The following is a 13,908-nucleotide window of genomic DNA, read 5'->3' as shown; positions in this document are numbered from 1 at the left end:
TATGTGCACATATATACTGATGATACATTAAAAGGTCAGTGAAAAACTTCCATTATAACAATTCAAAAATTTCTAAAACAAATAATCTCATCTACTGCCTACTTATGTAATTATGTCAGCAGGGATAGCCCCCAAAAGGCTTAGACTGTCGTTACAAGATTTCTCCAGATTAGCTGGTGTGTAGGTATCCGTTTTTGATATTACAATAAATATATACAGATTTATATACATATACACAAACACAATAAATGTATTTGGACTGCTTCATTTAAGTATACACATTACAATGGCAACTAAAGCAGGAACTCAAAATCATTTTGAAAATCTTCCAACTGGTATCAATTTATTTGTTTGTGTACTTGAACCCAAATTACAAGGAATACAGTCATATACTTATGAAATATAATGATAGAAAGGGGATAAGCAAAACATTTATTCACTCATAGTATAATAAGTTCTGATCAATTATTACATCCATTGTATTTACAGAGAAAAAAAAAATCCTCATCCTCAAGTCAGTACAGATATCACTAGTGAAAGAACATTTCAGAGATTTTAAACGTTATCTGATTATTTAATTTTGTTTCCACTTTAACAAACAGGAAATGTTCTGCAAGTTCTTTATGTATACAAATTTGAGGACTGAAAAGTAAAACTAAAAAATGTACAAGCGGACATTCACACAAATGGGCTTAAAGATAACTCTGTATACACATACAAGGCATCTAACCTCAAATTACATTGATGGACAGAAATAAGTGCATAGGTAGGGGAACGGAAAAGATGAATTGATACAAATGTGTAAACTGATGGGGAGATAAAAATTAAATCTTTAGATTTAATCTTTTTAAAATATACCAAGGAAAAATTGAAACCTTACATTTGATGGAAACACGAGACATAACTAAAGGTAAAGACAACAGAACTTTCACAACTTTTAAAAACCATTAAGAAACACAAAAAAGCAAGTAACATTCATCTCTCGTACTCGAGGGTGTTAATAATACAATGTTGTTTTAAAGTGTTCTATCATTGGCAGTTGTTGTTTTTTTTTTTTTTGTAAAATCATACCAAATCCACCTTACAATAACTAATTTTTCATCAAAAAACATTTAATACAGGCTATATTCACTTGCAGGCCTAACTTGATGTTTAAACAGAAGATTTGGAATAACCCTATTGAAAACATCCATGCTGATCAATCAACAACATGCTCACTAACTCCAAGTTTAACTTACCGACTGAATAACTCATTAAACGACACAAACATGCCACTTATTAATGAACCAATCTGGTTATCTGTACTTTATCCTTATTTCTAGATTCTACAAAGTTCTTAACTATTAAGAACTTTCTAGATATTGTGTCATGTACCCACTGGAAAATGAATATGTAAATTAAAATACTAAAAATATAGCTTAAATATATTAATGAAAGTGTGCAAAAGTTCTTGATTGCCACATGAAACCAATCTTCATGTATAGTTGCAAATCACAGACAATAAACAAACATATGGAAAAAAAAAAAAATCGCTTAAAGCGACCAATATATGGTTCTTGTCTATAATGCTTAGGGTTTCCTACAAAGACCAGAAAACAAACAGATGAAGAAGTTCTACAACAAATAGAATAAAAAAGAACAACATTAACAAAAGTACCAAAGAGACAAGCAACATTCTTTAGTCGTGCGATGAGGGGAAAGGGATGGAACAGTTGGTAACAACTGGAAATTTGGGGGGAAAAGAAGTAGAGGTAGAGAAGGGGGGAAGATCTTAGTTTAACAATTTGGCTAAACACACACAAACACAGGGTGACAAATGCCTTGAACCAGGAAGGGTAGAAGGATATGATCACCTATGCTACAAAAGATGGTATTTGATGTTGACTTAAAACAATACAATCAATCTAACCTCTGGAAAAAAATACAAAAACATGCTGTTAAAATACAATCTATGTTGTTGGAAGCAAATGATATGAACCATCTTCTTCCATAAAAACAGAAATAATAAAAGAAGATGAGAAATATGTATTTAATATTTCTACCACTGACCACATTCTCAATTAAGGTTATTTTAAAGAAATGCTGACCAGATATTTATTTTTTCTACACAGATTTTTTTTTTCAGATTTTATCTTGCTTTAGCACTAATTTATTGTTTTGTCATAAAAGTTTTAACTTTTCTAACCATCTCTAACTTAAACATAAAAGTTAGGTTATTACCTAATGGGTGATAACTTGTGTATTCTTAGCTTGTTATTTTAACTCCATAATTCCAACAAGGTTTTATCACCTTATTGTTAGAATTACTTGGCAGAAACAGATCCAAGTAATAACCTTGATTCAGTGTAGGCTAAAAGTATAGACTAATTCTTTATTTCTGTTTAATAAAAGGGCATTTTTACCAGCCTAAGTTAATTTTGATACTTACAAGGTCCATGGCATTAATGGTAGTATCATCTCTTGACGCTGCTAGGCAACCATCTTCTGTTGAACCACCATCACACATGCCTGCAAAGGCTGCCATGCTTCTAAAAATGGGGCAATAATGTTTACATGCACATTCTTGATGACAGCTCAGAATAACATATTTTGCAATCAAAATTATTTCAATGTATTCCAGAGAAATAAAACCAGACTTGTAAAACATGAATGTCTTTAAAACAACTTTGAATTTGAAAAGCATATTTACAAAATTAACAAGTTTAAAAAATACAGAAAAAAGTTAAGAGTAAATGGTTTATAAGACAAATGAAGTGTAAATAAAATAAACTTTAATTTTTTCCATATATGTTTTATCAGTAAATGCCCCACCTAGCAGCACGAAGATACATCATCAAATCACAGTCAGGAACACCAGGAGACCAGCACAGCTCCTCTAAAGATTCACTCTTTTCAGGCATTTCACGGGGTGTGAGATGAGGCTGACACTCGGGCAACCTCGCCTGATGACTCGGGCCAACCCGAATTTCACCCTGTGTACTAGCCAGCCTGCGAGTCTCAGGGTTGTAACCAAGTATGTAAAAAAATGTGTCTTGTTTTGGCAGAAAGTCTTTGGCAGAAAATATGTCAGGGAAATGTTGAACCTTACAGTGCCCCCTATAAAAAGATGTAAAAAAGCTTTTTACCAAACATATACTACCCCTTGGAAAAACAAAAGCTAAGAGAAATGACTTGTTACAAAACCTTATGCTACCGCTATTGAATAAAACAAACAAAAAATGGCTTGTTACCAAACCTTAAAAGAAGAGTCTTGCATTGCCCCCTGTAGAGCAAAAAAAGAACCAAGATATATAGATAGCTTACAACTTGATTTTGACTTTAACAGTCCCTTTCCTGCAAAATAGAGCCAAGAAGATAATGTGATAATCAATCTTACACTATTATCTGTAAAAAATGGCTCAGTGCTAGATTAGTACTCAATTTTATATTATACAAACACAAACCACAACCAAAGCGAATTTTATTCTGAAAGATTCTTTCTACCTAATTGTAACACATTTTACCAAGCGATGGCATATACATTTGTTCATATACCAAAAGTTCTAAAAATATCTGAAGCTTCTAGTTATATTCAATACTGTTTCCTATAATAGACTAATTATTAATGGTGATAAAAGAGTTCTGTCTCTTTTTGGAAATACTATGTGGATTACATGATGTAACACAAATTTTGTTCCTGGATAGTATGTGTTATTTCTTAATTGCTTATGTTGTAAAAGTATAGAAAATGGCCATTATTCCCTTTAAAACTTTGTTTTATGACCTGGATAATAACATTTAGAAATTTACCTATTTTCTATGTAAAAACGGGCAGATTTGCACATTTTCATTTACATAAGGTCTGAATAAAACAACATATGAATCAAGATTTACATGTATTTACACTAAAGTTATACAAAAATGTTTATAAGTGATTGGTTTTTCGCGATTTGTGATTGTAGTGTAAATCACTTTCACATATTAGCTCCCAAATATAGTCTCCCATCATGTTTTCGTTATATGCTTCCAGGTCACAAAAGCAAAGTTTGAAGAAAAAAATAGGTCCTTCTCATTTACTTCAAGCATCAGCAATTCAGAAATAACACTTTCTGCCCAGGAATAAGAAAAAGTAAAACTTCTGTTACATAGTGTTATTTATAAAAACAGCTGAAGTGTACCAATAGCACAGTGCATTAATTATTTGAAACAGATTAAAACTTATCAGGTTTGTTTGGAAATTTAAATATTTCATGTTAAATGCTTCTATTTCATAAGATAATATTACTGATAAAAAAGTCAAGAAATATAAATATTTCATTAAAATTTTTCATAAGAAAAAAAAAGACCTAATTAGTAAAGTGTGAACATTCTTACCTTAAAACTGATACTGGATGACAATCTGTAGCATCAGAAATAAATAGTTCTCTTGTTTTGACTACAGGGTCATGGATGATCAAGTCTTTCCCAGAAACTAGAATAAATTCAACAGTAATGAATGTGTCATTACTTACAGCCCATGTACGAATAAGTTTTCTACACCAGGTAATAACTTCACAACATTTGAAAAAAAAGTTCCAATATTCGGTGAAATAATATTTCACACTTTAGTGCATAAGCCTTGTTTTGGATAGTAACAATGTACTGCATGAAACTGTACAATAAAATCCATGTGTAAACATCCAACTCATTTATACTTTACTTTTTCGAATAAAGCATGAAAAACATGTTTTTTGGCTTTTAGGTTTATTTATAATCTAAATTGAAAATTTTATTATCTTATTTATTAAACTAACACAGGAAAAATAACAAGAATAAACTTTGTAATTATCATTTTAATTCATCATCTCAAAGTTTGAAGGAGATAAAAAAGAAAAGAGAGATAGAAAGAGACAGACTTCATGAGCCCTCTCATAATTCAGCTGGGAGTCCTATATTAAAGGCACAATTTGTTTCTTTGTGTTAACCCATCCTGACTAAAAACTGCTCACAGAAGCCATGTGGGGCATCCCCATTGTCCCATCCCAAATTGAAGTTTTAATACCCATACTCAATGGGTAAAATACATAAATAAATCACTGTTAAAGGTATGTTACATTTTCTTGATGATGAAGTTTAAATTCTCATAATGCAACTTGTTTTCTTCTTTCGAGGCCTAAAACAATTGAATTCTGTTGAATTGCACATACGTAAACATTGGAGGTTCATAAGTTTAGTATTTTGGTTATCTACTTGGAATCAAAGTTAAGTTTGCTTCTCATGTGATACATGAAATACAAACAAATAAAATGTACAAGGAACAAAATGATACTCAAAAAGTGGCAAAAACCTTTAAAATAACTTTAAAAACATTTTCCTGAAACATATGGAAAAAGTTGTCAGGCAGAGACATTTTAAAAACCAAATCAAAAGTACTTCATTTTAATTTGCTAAGTTATAGGTAATTATTTACAAAGTTCATACAAGAAAACATTCACAGGTCTCTAAACAAGAACAAAAATATATGATGTAAATTAGCTTACTCATCAGCATATATTCTAAACAACATTCTTACTAACTGGAAGAAGGATAAAATATTCCATCAACACTTTACAAAGTTACTTCTACACGTGTCTGACAAAAAAAACTGGCTTTATATGGTCTAATGAGATAAGGAATTTGAAAGATAAAGCTTGTATACTTCTCAGCTAAAGGTCACCTTCTTACCATTTTCATTGTTTCTGTCTTGCACTAGAAGTTGATAAACAGTGTCTGGAACCTCACAGTGTCTGTAATACCATCTGACGTTGACCATTAATACATCTTTCTTGCTCTGAAAGGAAACAGCCACAAGGATGCATGCATCAGAATATGTTGAACATTGAAGTAAACTAAATTAAATAGGAGCTTTTAATCAAACTGTAGTTTAAGAATAATGGCCAATGATTTAGCTAAATATATCTAAGAAAAAAAAAAGTAAGCCTAGTTTAAAAAGTGGTTAAATATTTAATACTTCCTCTATAATATGCAGATGTCTTAAGCTAAGCCATCCAATAACATACGTACAAATATATAATTTAGTAAAAATGTGAGAAAAATTTTGTACTGAATTATAAGTTGTTGTAGAACATTGCTAATCTTCCCTTTAGAGAAAGTCAAGTTTGTATGATAGACTTAACCACTTATATTTTCACACCTAACCAACTCACAGGATAACTGCTTAAGATGGTCTTAATTATCTGGTATCTTGGTAACAGCTCGTGTCAAAGTGTAAACTGTGGGAGTTCTTACCTAATTATCATTTAACAGGGTCTTTTGGTGCCTATCATGCTACTGTCTCATTTAAACCTCAAAGTAAAACAAAGGAGTTAGCTGCCTATCCATTTCTTTTTCTCAAGAAAGCTATCACATACACAAGAAGTTGTTTATAACAAGTTTAGCATTCTACAAAGCCATCAGTAGTAAAAGTAAAACTGCAATATTATTTTAATACAGTCCAGTAGACATTGTCTAAACCAGAATCACTATCAATCAAGTCTTGTGACAGTCCCATAGCCATTGTATAATCAGAATTAGCTTTACTCAATAGCCATTTATATACAGCAGCAAACATGAAGAGCAAGTATTACTGATCACAGACACCTTTCACCTGCTACAGAATAGCGTTATGGTTTGTAATAATGTTCAAATAAGTGTTCTGTGACCTTGTGAAATGTGTGTCACTTTTATTTTTGGTTGAGTCAGATTTGTTTACTTCCTGTAGTTTCAAATCTTTTGATTCTTCATTAATGTGATCTTTTAATGTAGCTGTTAACATAATCAAGATAAAACATTTTTGATGATGAAAGAGATTTAGGGTTATTTGCATTAGCTATCACAGATTTCAAGTTGATAAACTAAAGAAAAGGCACTTTGTCAACAGTACCCACCACCAGCTGCTAAAGTCCTCTAATCAAATACTAAGAGTTAACTACTATAGAGCTTAACACCACTAGGTGACGCCTGGGTAAAAGAAAGGAGAAGAGGGAATAAAATTGCTCCGAATCCAAAATAACGTTTCATCTATGGTAGACATGCAAAACAGACTGTTTCAGAGAGAAATCACTGTAAAAGCAATGTTTAAATATTGAATTCCTCGTTTAGTCTGTTGCACCAATTAGAAAAACATGGACGTGGCCAAGGTACAAAATTCTATCATGACTTTTAGTGAAGATAATAAAATCTCTCAATAGGGGAACAAAACCAACAAAGTTTATAAACAAATTGTAAACATTTCAGTCAAGAGAATGCAAATTCTCCCCTTGATTTTAACTTGACTTTGTTTTGTCCAGGCATGGCCTAATAGCCTGTTGGACTGTGAATTCCAAGAACGGGGGGAAGGGGGGACATTATATAAGTATTATATCACTCTGATTTTCAACTTTCTATAATTTTTCTGCTCAACGTGTGCGTTTAAAACATGATACGCCAGAGCTAAAGCCTTCAAGCGCTAACGTATTCTGTTATTGTTTTGTTGTTGTTTTTTCTCACGTTGATTTACAATATACTTATCTCACAATGTTTAACGAATAAATTCCAAACAATCCAGACGGTAAATGGCAAGTTCACGATAAGTGTTACGCTCAGTAGCGGATTGAACTTGTTCTTACACACGCTCGATCGAAAGCGGAGCCCCGTAAACTACAAACTTTAAGCACCGCCACGGTGTCGTCGTCACTGATTTACTGACGGACCGAATATGCGAGTTTTTAAAGCAAAAAAGAAATGTGGTTTTTGGAGCACCGGGCAGCAACTGACGAGGCAACCTAATCCAGCAGGCACCGGCTCCCGGCCAACGGATAAACTTTGGTCTCACATTACCATTACAGATTAACGCGTTTAAGGCAAAGCGACAGGATCTTAGAGGGAGCATTCACCAATCACTAGACTCACTCACTCACCATGTTGAACTTGTTAGCGAACTACACAAGAAAATAACCAAACAGTTGATTCCCTATTGGTCAATTGTATTAGTACTTACGTTGACTTAAGTTAGCGGCTATTAGAATTTTATAAACAGCTTATCTGAAATACGACTATAATTAAGAGTGTTCTACAAAGCCAGAGGCAGCCACGAGACTTTTTTTTTTTTACCACAATTTTTATAATGTGCCTTGTCTTATCCTTCGGATGGCGTATCTTGTCTTTAATTTTTCTTAATGTCCTTACGATGATCTATTGTGTCTTAATTTTTCTTAGTTTAGTAACTGACGTCTTTAATGCTTTCGACAGTCTAAACATTTAATTAACTTAACATGTGTGTTTGAAACTGACACCACCATATAAATAATCACGTGATATCTAATAACAGCGAACACAAGGTTCACACTTCAGTTTATATCGCCACAATGTAAACAAGGCTTAAGAGTTAAAATTAACTTGAAAGCTGTCTAGCCTTAAACTTTTTATCGCTATGAAATATAACAAGAATGTTCATACAAAAAAAAGTTCTTAAACCAGCACGTATATACCATCTTCTATTTCATGAAATGTTCGGCTGTTCTCTATCTTGCAGATATGACATTTCCCGGGAAAATCTGCATTATTCCACGACACGTGACACGTTTTTCAGGACTACCTCAAAAACCTCACAATGACTGACAGTGACCCAGTAGATTTTGTAAGCGTTTATTCAAAATATTTATAAATCTTGTTTGTGGGTCTGTAACTGATTATTATATCCCTGATAAAACACTACTTATAGTGTAGTAAATGCCCCTACTCACCGCTAGGATTCTGAGTATGTACTTTACAAGCAAAATAAATGATTTCACTTATTTCGTTTTCTTTAGATGGTTCTTTACACCGAGTTTGGGTGAAAGACAAAAAAAAGCATTACTCACTATAATGGACGTTAAAATAAAAAGATAATAACTTACGTTTTTTACAATAACACAGAAGCTAAATAATTTTTGACCCGTTAAACATCACATTTCACCTTTCATACGTTTCGAAATCTTTAACTTCGCTTCGTAATTTCATTTTGTTACGATGCTTTTATCAACGGCATTTCAGGCAAGCTGTTGGTTTATTTTTTTACGTTCCAGTAAGCACATCATGGCACAAAAAAAACACGTAAGATAAAAAAAAACGGACACCCGATTACTGTCAAAAGTGTCTGGTCATCCCATAAGTAATGTCCGAAAATTTAATACAAAAAGTGCATCATCATTTCTATCTTCATAGAAGACTTTAATGACTAAAATATGTAGTAGGACGTGTATAAAAATGTTCAGACAAATAAAATAAACTAACCCAACTCCACTTTTTCATATCATTGATCAATAAACCCTCATGAAGATGGATGTGTCTGAGGAGCACATTAGGCATATAATGCTTTAAGAGTTTAAAAAAGGCAAAAGTGCAGCAGAAACTACATGAAACATTCAAGGTGTTTATGGTGCGGAGTCTCTCAATGAAAGAAAATGTCGAAGGTGGTTTCAGAAGTCCAGATCAGGTGACTACAGCATAAGTGATGCGCCACCTTCAGGTTGTCCTGTTGAGTTAAATGACGACTTGCTACTGACTGCACTTGATGAAGGTTGTGCTGTAACAATTGAAGAACTAGCACAGAAGCTTAATTCAACCCATTCAACAGTTCACAGTTATCTGCAACAGCTTGGAAAGGTGTCAAAACTTGGAAAATGGGTCCCCCATGATTTGATAGAAGCCAACCTTAGAGCAATAGTAGACATTTGCACTTTTTTGCACTCTCGTGAACGCAACTCATCTTTTTTGGACAGGTTATTCACTAAAGATGAACAATTGATGTATTATAAAAATGTTAAGTGCCGCAGACAATGGCTCGGTACAAGTACACTGATTACAGCACAGCCCAAAATAGACCTCCACCGTAGGAAAGTATTGTTAAGCGTTTGGTGGGATATTGTTGATGTGATCCACTTTGAGTTGCTGCCACTCAATGTAACAATCACATCAAACCTCGACTGTGAACAGTTAGAGCACTTGAATGTTGCAATGACAGAAAAGAGGCTTGCTTTGGTCAATCGTAAAGGTGTTGTGTTACACCATAATAATGCACGGCCCCATACAGCAATGATCACATCTGCAAAGACTGAAGAGCTAGACTGGGAAAAACTTCCACATCCTCCTTATTCTCCAGACCTTGCCCCATCCGATTATCATTTGTTCCGAAGTTTGCAGAACTATCTTGATGGAAAAAAGCTTGGAACACATGAAGATGTCAAAACTACCGTCTCTACATTCCTTTCCCACAAACCCCAAGAATTTTATAGAAGTGGCATTCAAAAGCTTGTAAATCGTTGGCAGGAAGTAATTAATAATAATGGAACGTACATTATTGATTAAATAATATTAAAATCGTTTAAAATACTCTCTCTTTTTCTGAACCAAAAATCGAACATTACTTAAGGGATGACCTGATAGATGAAATTACGCTTATATTATATAGTACATCATAAAGTCGATAATAGATGGCGATACAATCACCAAATATCTTTACCAAGATCGATAATGCCATGGTTATCTAAGAACTATAGACTTATCATCGATGAAAAATGATGCAGTCATAAACACACCTACATCTGATGATGTTAATTTTGTCTAGTAGTAATATGTTCCAGTTAAACTGCCGACTAAACAAAAAGGGCTACTAGATGAACAAAGAAGACTATAAATCCAATTTTTCAAGTATTTAAACTTAGGCCTAGTATTAACATCAGAAACCCAAAATGCTGCCAGCATACCAAATACTTTAATAATCTAGCACTAATGTTGCTTGGACCAAACTGACTAGAACTAACGCTGGTATTCACCGTCAAAACGTTTAGAACATAAATGATGGGTTTAAAGGCGTGCGGTTCTAATGAAATTTCAGATTCATTTCCAATTAGTTGTTGAACTACTCTCGTCAACAGTAAGAAAGATATACAGAACGGGAAGTAACGGGGTACTGTTATACGTAGTTGGTCAAAACTGTTTGAAGAGGTTATTAGGTAAGGAGGGATACGTGTGTAGTTCAGTAATAACGTTCTTCTAATTAGGTGACGAGCTACTTTTGCCAACAGCAAACAAGATAAATAAGTGGTTTTGAGTAACGCTTATACACTATTTATCAATGTCTAAACGACGCGTTAAGTATATAAATATGGTTATTTATCAGGAAGTTTCACACTGAATCTCTGCCTTTTGATCAGCCAATTCGGTTAAGGTGTACGTGGTACTTTCACTTTTAGACATTAGAATTCTTAACCTCATGGAAGGATTAGTTAATCGACGATTTAATCAACTTAATAAAGTTAATAATAAACACTGAAATACAACATTGAAATATTTAACGTTCAAACACTAACATGAACTACAGGGAGTGTAAACAAAAAGAAAATAGAACATTTTCCAATCACTGAAACATCTATTACGTTTTCACCTTTTGTAACGGTGTTTGGAGTTTCGTTGACCTCGGCTCACTGTCATCAGGTGAAGTTACAAGTCACTCATATAGGCTTAATTAATAAAAGTTTGATCAAATTACATTTTACAGCGTATTAGACCAATTCTGTTTGAATTACTACGTCTCGAAGGGACTAATTTTCAAAGAGGAAGAATAAAGAAACGCACTACTCCCTACATGACTTGCATGTTTAGAGACTGCCTATAGACAGCGATATTTTTTTTTCCTGGCTAGCGAGTTTTCAGGTATTATATACGATTGGACAGAGGTAGAGGTCGCTCTTCGCCAGCTCTTGTGGAACCACAAACTGATACAAGTATAAAAAACAACAAAACAGCAGGAAATGTGCTAATAGTAGGAGAAAAACAAAATAACCGAAAATGAAGAATAACAGAAAAAGACAGCAAATAACAACAAACGAACCACCGAATCAGTGGAAAAGTAATATAAATGAAAAACAGAGACAGAACTTTAACGAATTTAGTTAATTAAGAAGGATAAAATAACGAAACGGGTAAGAGTGGTAATCAACACAAGTTCCCAGGAAGTATAGCAACTGGTGGAAACTGAGGAAGTACAAAACTTGATAAAAACTGAGAAAAAAATGTCATACGGAATTAAATGCATTTTAGGTGGAATTAGTGTCACTGTTTCATGTCATACTAATTTTCAAGCACATAGGATACATCTCACCCAGAATATGAATCAAACATTTGATCAGCGAAATAACTAGATTCTTGAACAAGTCACCAAACAGATTTTTACAGCGTTTCATGCGTGTTTTAAATTTCATAAAATTCATAATAACGTGTGTGTGTGTGTGTGTGTGTGTGTGTGCGTGCGCGCGCGCGCGCGCGGTGTACGTGCGTGAGAGACTTTGGTAATCTTAACAAGAACGGTGAGGTTTCCGACTAATTAAGATGTAAATTATTCTTTCGCCAATGCAACTGTTAGTTTGGTTAATTAATATTACAAGGATCGATTCTTCCTTTCCACACCAGGCACGGAACCTATGAGGATGTTAATTAAACACAGTAGTTTCACACGTCTCGTTTCATCCAATCAGGAAGCTGCTGGTCTTGGTTTCCCTTGTAAACTTTACGTACTACAATAACATAAATAAACGACAACTTTGAAGTGTAATTTCTGTTAACTAAGGAATATTTTGCTATTCGAAGTTGCTTTGGTCTGAAAGGTAAAACACGAAGTAACGATAAGAAAAATATTTTTATAGCTAAACACTACGAAGAAAAATAATTATACACGATTCATTACATACAGCCAAATATATAATACAAGATACGCAAAAACTCTGCTCTAGAGGGCGTTGCTGGGATTAAGAACTACGATGTAGATTAATAGTAGTTCCTGCTGTTTATGAATGGCTACGTCAGACTTTCTCAGCCAAACCTATCATTAGGATCTGTGAACCTGTTATTAGCTAAGGGACGAAGATAACGCTCAAAAGCTAGTAGGTGGTGTATAATATGTCTATCACTACGTAGCATACCCACAATGCATCTGTAACGCTCTCACACGCGAAATACAAAAAATAAGACAGACAAATTATTGTTGAGCTTAAAGTCTATGGATGTTGCTTAGCGACTTACTCTAACATTTTAAAATTAGTGAAAACGATTCAGTGCAAATCGTCAGTGACACGACATATTTAAAACTGCATTACGTAAAAGGGTTAGAAGGATGTTTTATTCGATCCCATTCTCGTGTCAATAAATAGTTTACGGATAGAGTGAGGAATCTATAGCGACCCGACCGTCACCATTATCAGCTTTACTGATTCGAATTGGTGAACATGCGTGTGATAAAATTATATTTGGAAACCCCCATTTTCGCTTGTGATTTTATTAGTACCTTTACACACATGAAATAAGCTGAATACTTGTGATTTTATTAGTACCTTTACACACATGAAATAAGCTGAATACTTGTGATTTTATTAGTACCTTTACTCGCATGAAATAAGCTGAATATTTCTGACACACCGTGAACCTACAAGAACCGAGGTACAGACAGACACGCTCCAAATAAAAATGTTCTACTTCATTAAAGAAAATCGTAAAGATTTGTTTTTCACCAAAGACGAAATTGGAGATTCTGTGAACATGTTACGTCTCTGCCCCACAGATTTCCGTTTTAATTTCATCTTTGGTGAAAAATAAAAATGTTTTACAGATATTAAATCAGTTTGTCAGCTGTGTAATACTGGATAACGAATTAGACAAAATCTCATAACAATATTCACGTAACTAAATTAATTTAAGCCACCGTATGGTGAACTAAGACAGCCTACAGATATGCAACGAACATGTAAATCAGTAGTTGACAGAATAAACCACACCTGACCTAACTTACAGTTGTTTGATTCACTCTTATGCAAGAATTAATGGATTCTTACCAAACAGGTAGTTGTATCTAACGAAACATGCCACTGACTCCAGTTCGTTGAAGACAGTACAATACCC

At 33.7% G+C, this 13,908-nt stretch overlaps 1 pseudogene across 1 annotated transcript in view; it reads right to left on the bottom strand.

Moving 5' to 3' along the window:
* Window positions 1–13,908, bottom strand: part of LOC143228534 (uncharacterized) — a 139,623-nt pseudogene that overhangs the window by 40,996 nt on the left and 84,719 nt on the right. The window contains exons 4-7 of the transcript XR_013015347.1: window positions 5,683–5,788; window positions 4,354–4,450; window positions 2,812–3,096; window positions 2,429–2,528 (exon numbers count right to left, since the gene is read on the bottom strand). The product of XR_013015347.1 is annotated as an uncharacterized LOC143228534 (transcript). The remainder of the gene's footprint in view (window positions 1–2,428; window positions 2,529–2,811; window positions 3,097–4,353; window positions 4,451–5,682; window positions 5,789–13,908) is intronic.

The sequence above is a fragment of the Tachypleus tridentatus genome, chromosome 10 (assembly GCF_004210375.1).
Source record: "Tachypleus tridentatus isolate NWPU-2018 chromosome 10, ASM421037v1, whole genome shotgun sequence".
In the NCBI taxonomy this organism is placed as follows: domain Eukaryota; kingdom Metazoa; phylum Arthropoda; class Merostomata; order Xiphosura; family Limulidae; genus Tachypleus; species Tachypleus tridentatus.
Note: the sequence above shows the minus strand (reverse complement) of the source record. Positions and strands in the feature narration are given on the sequence as shown.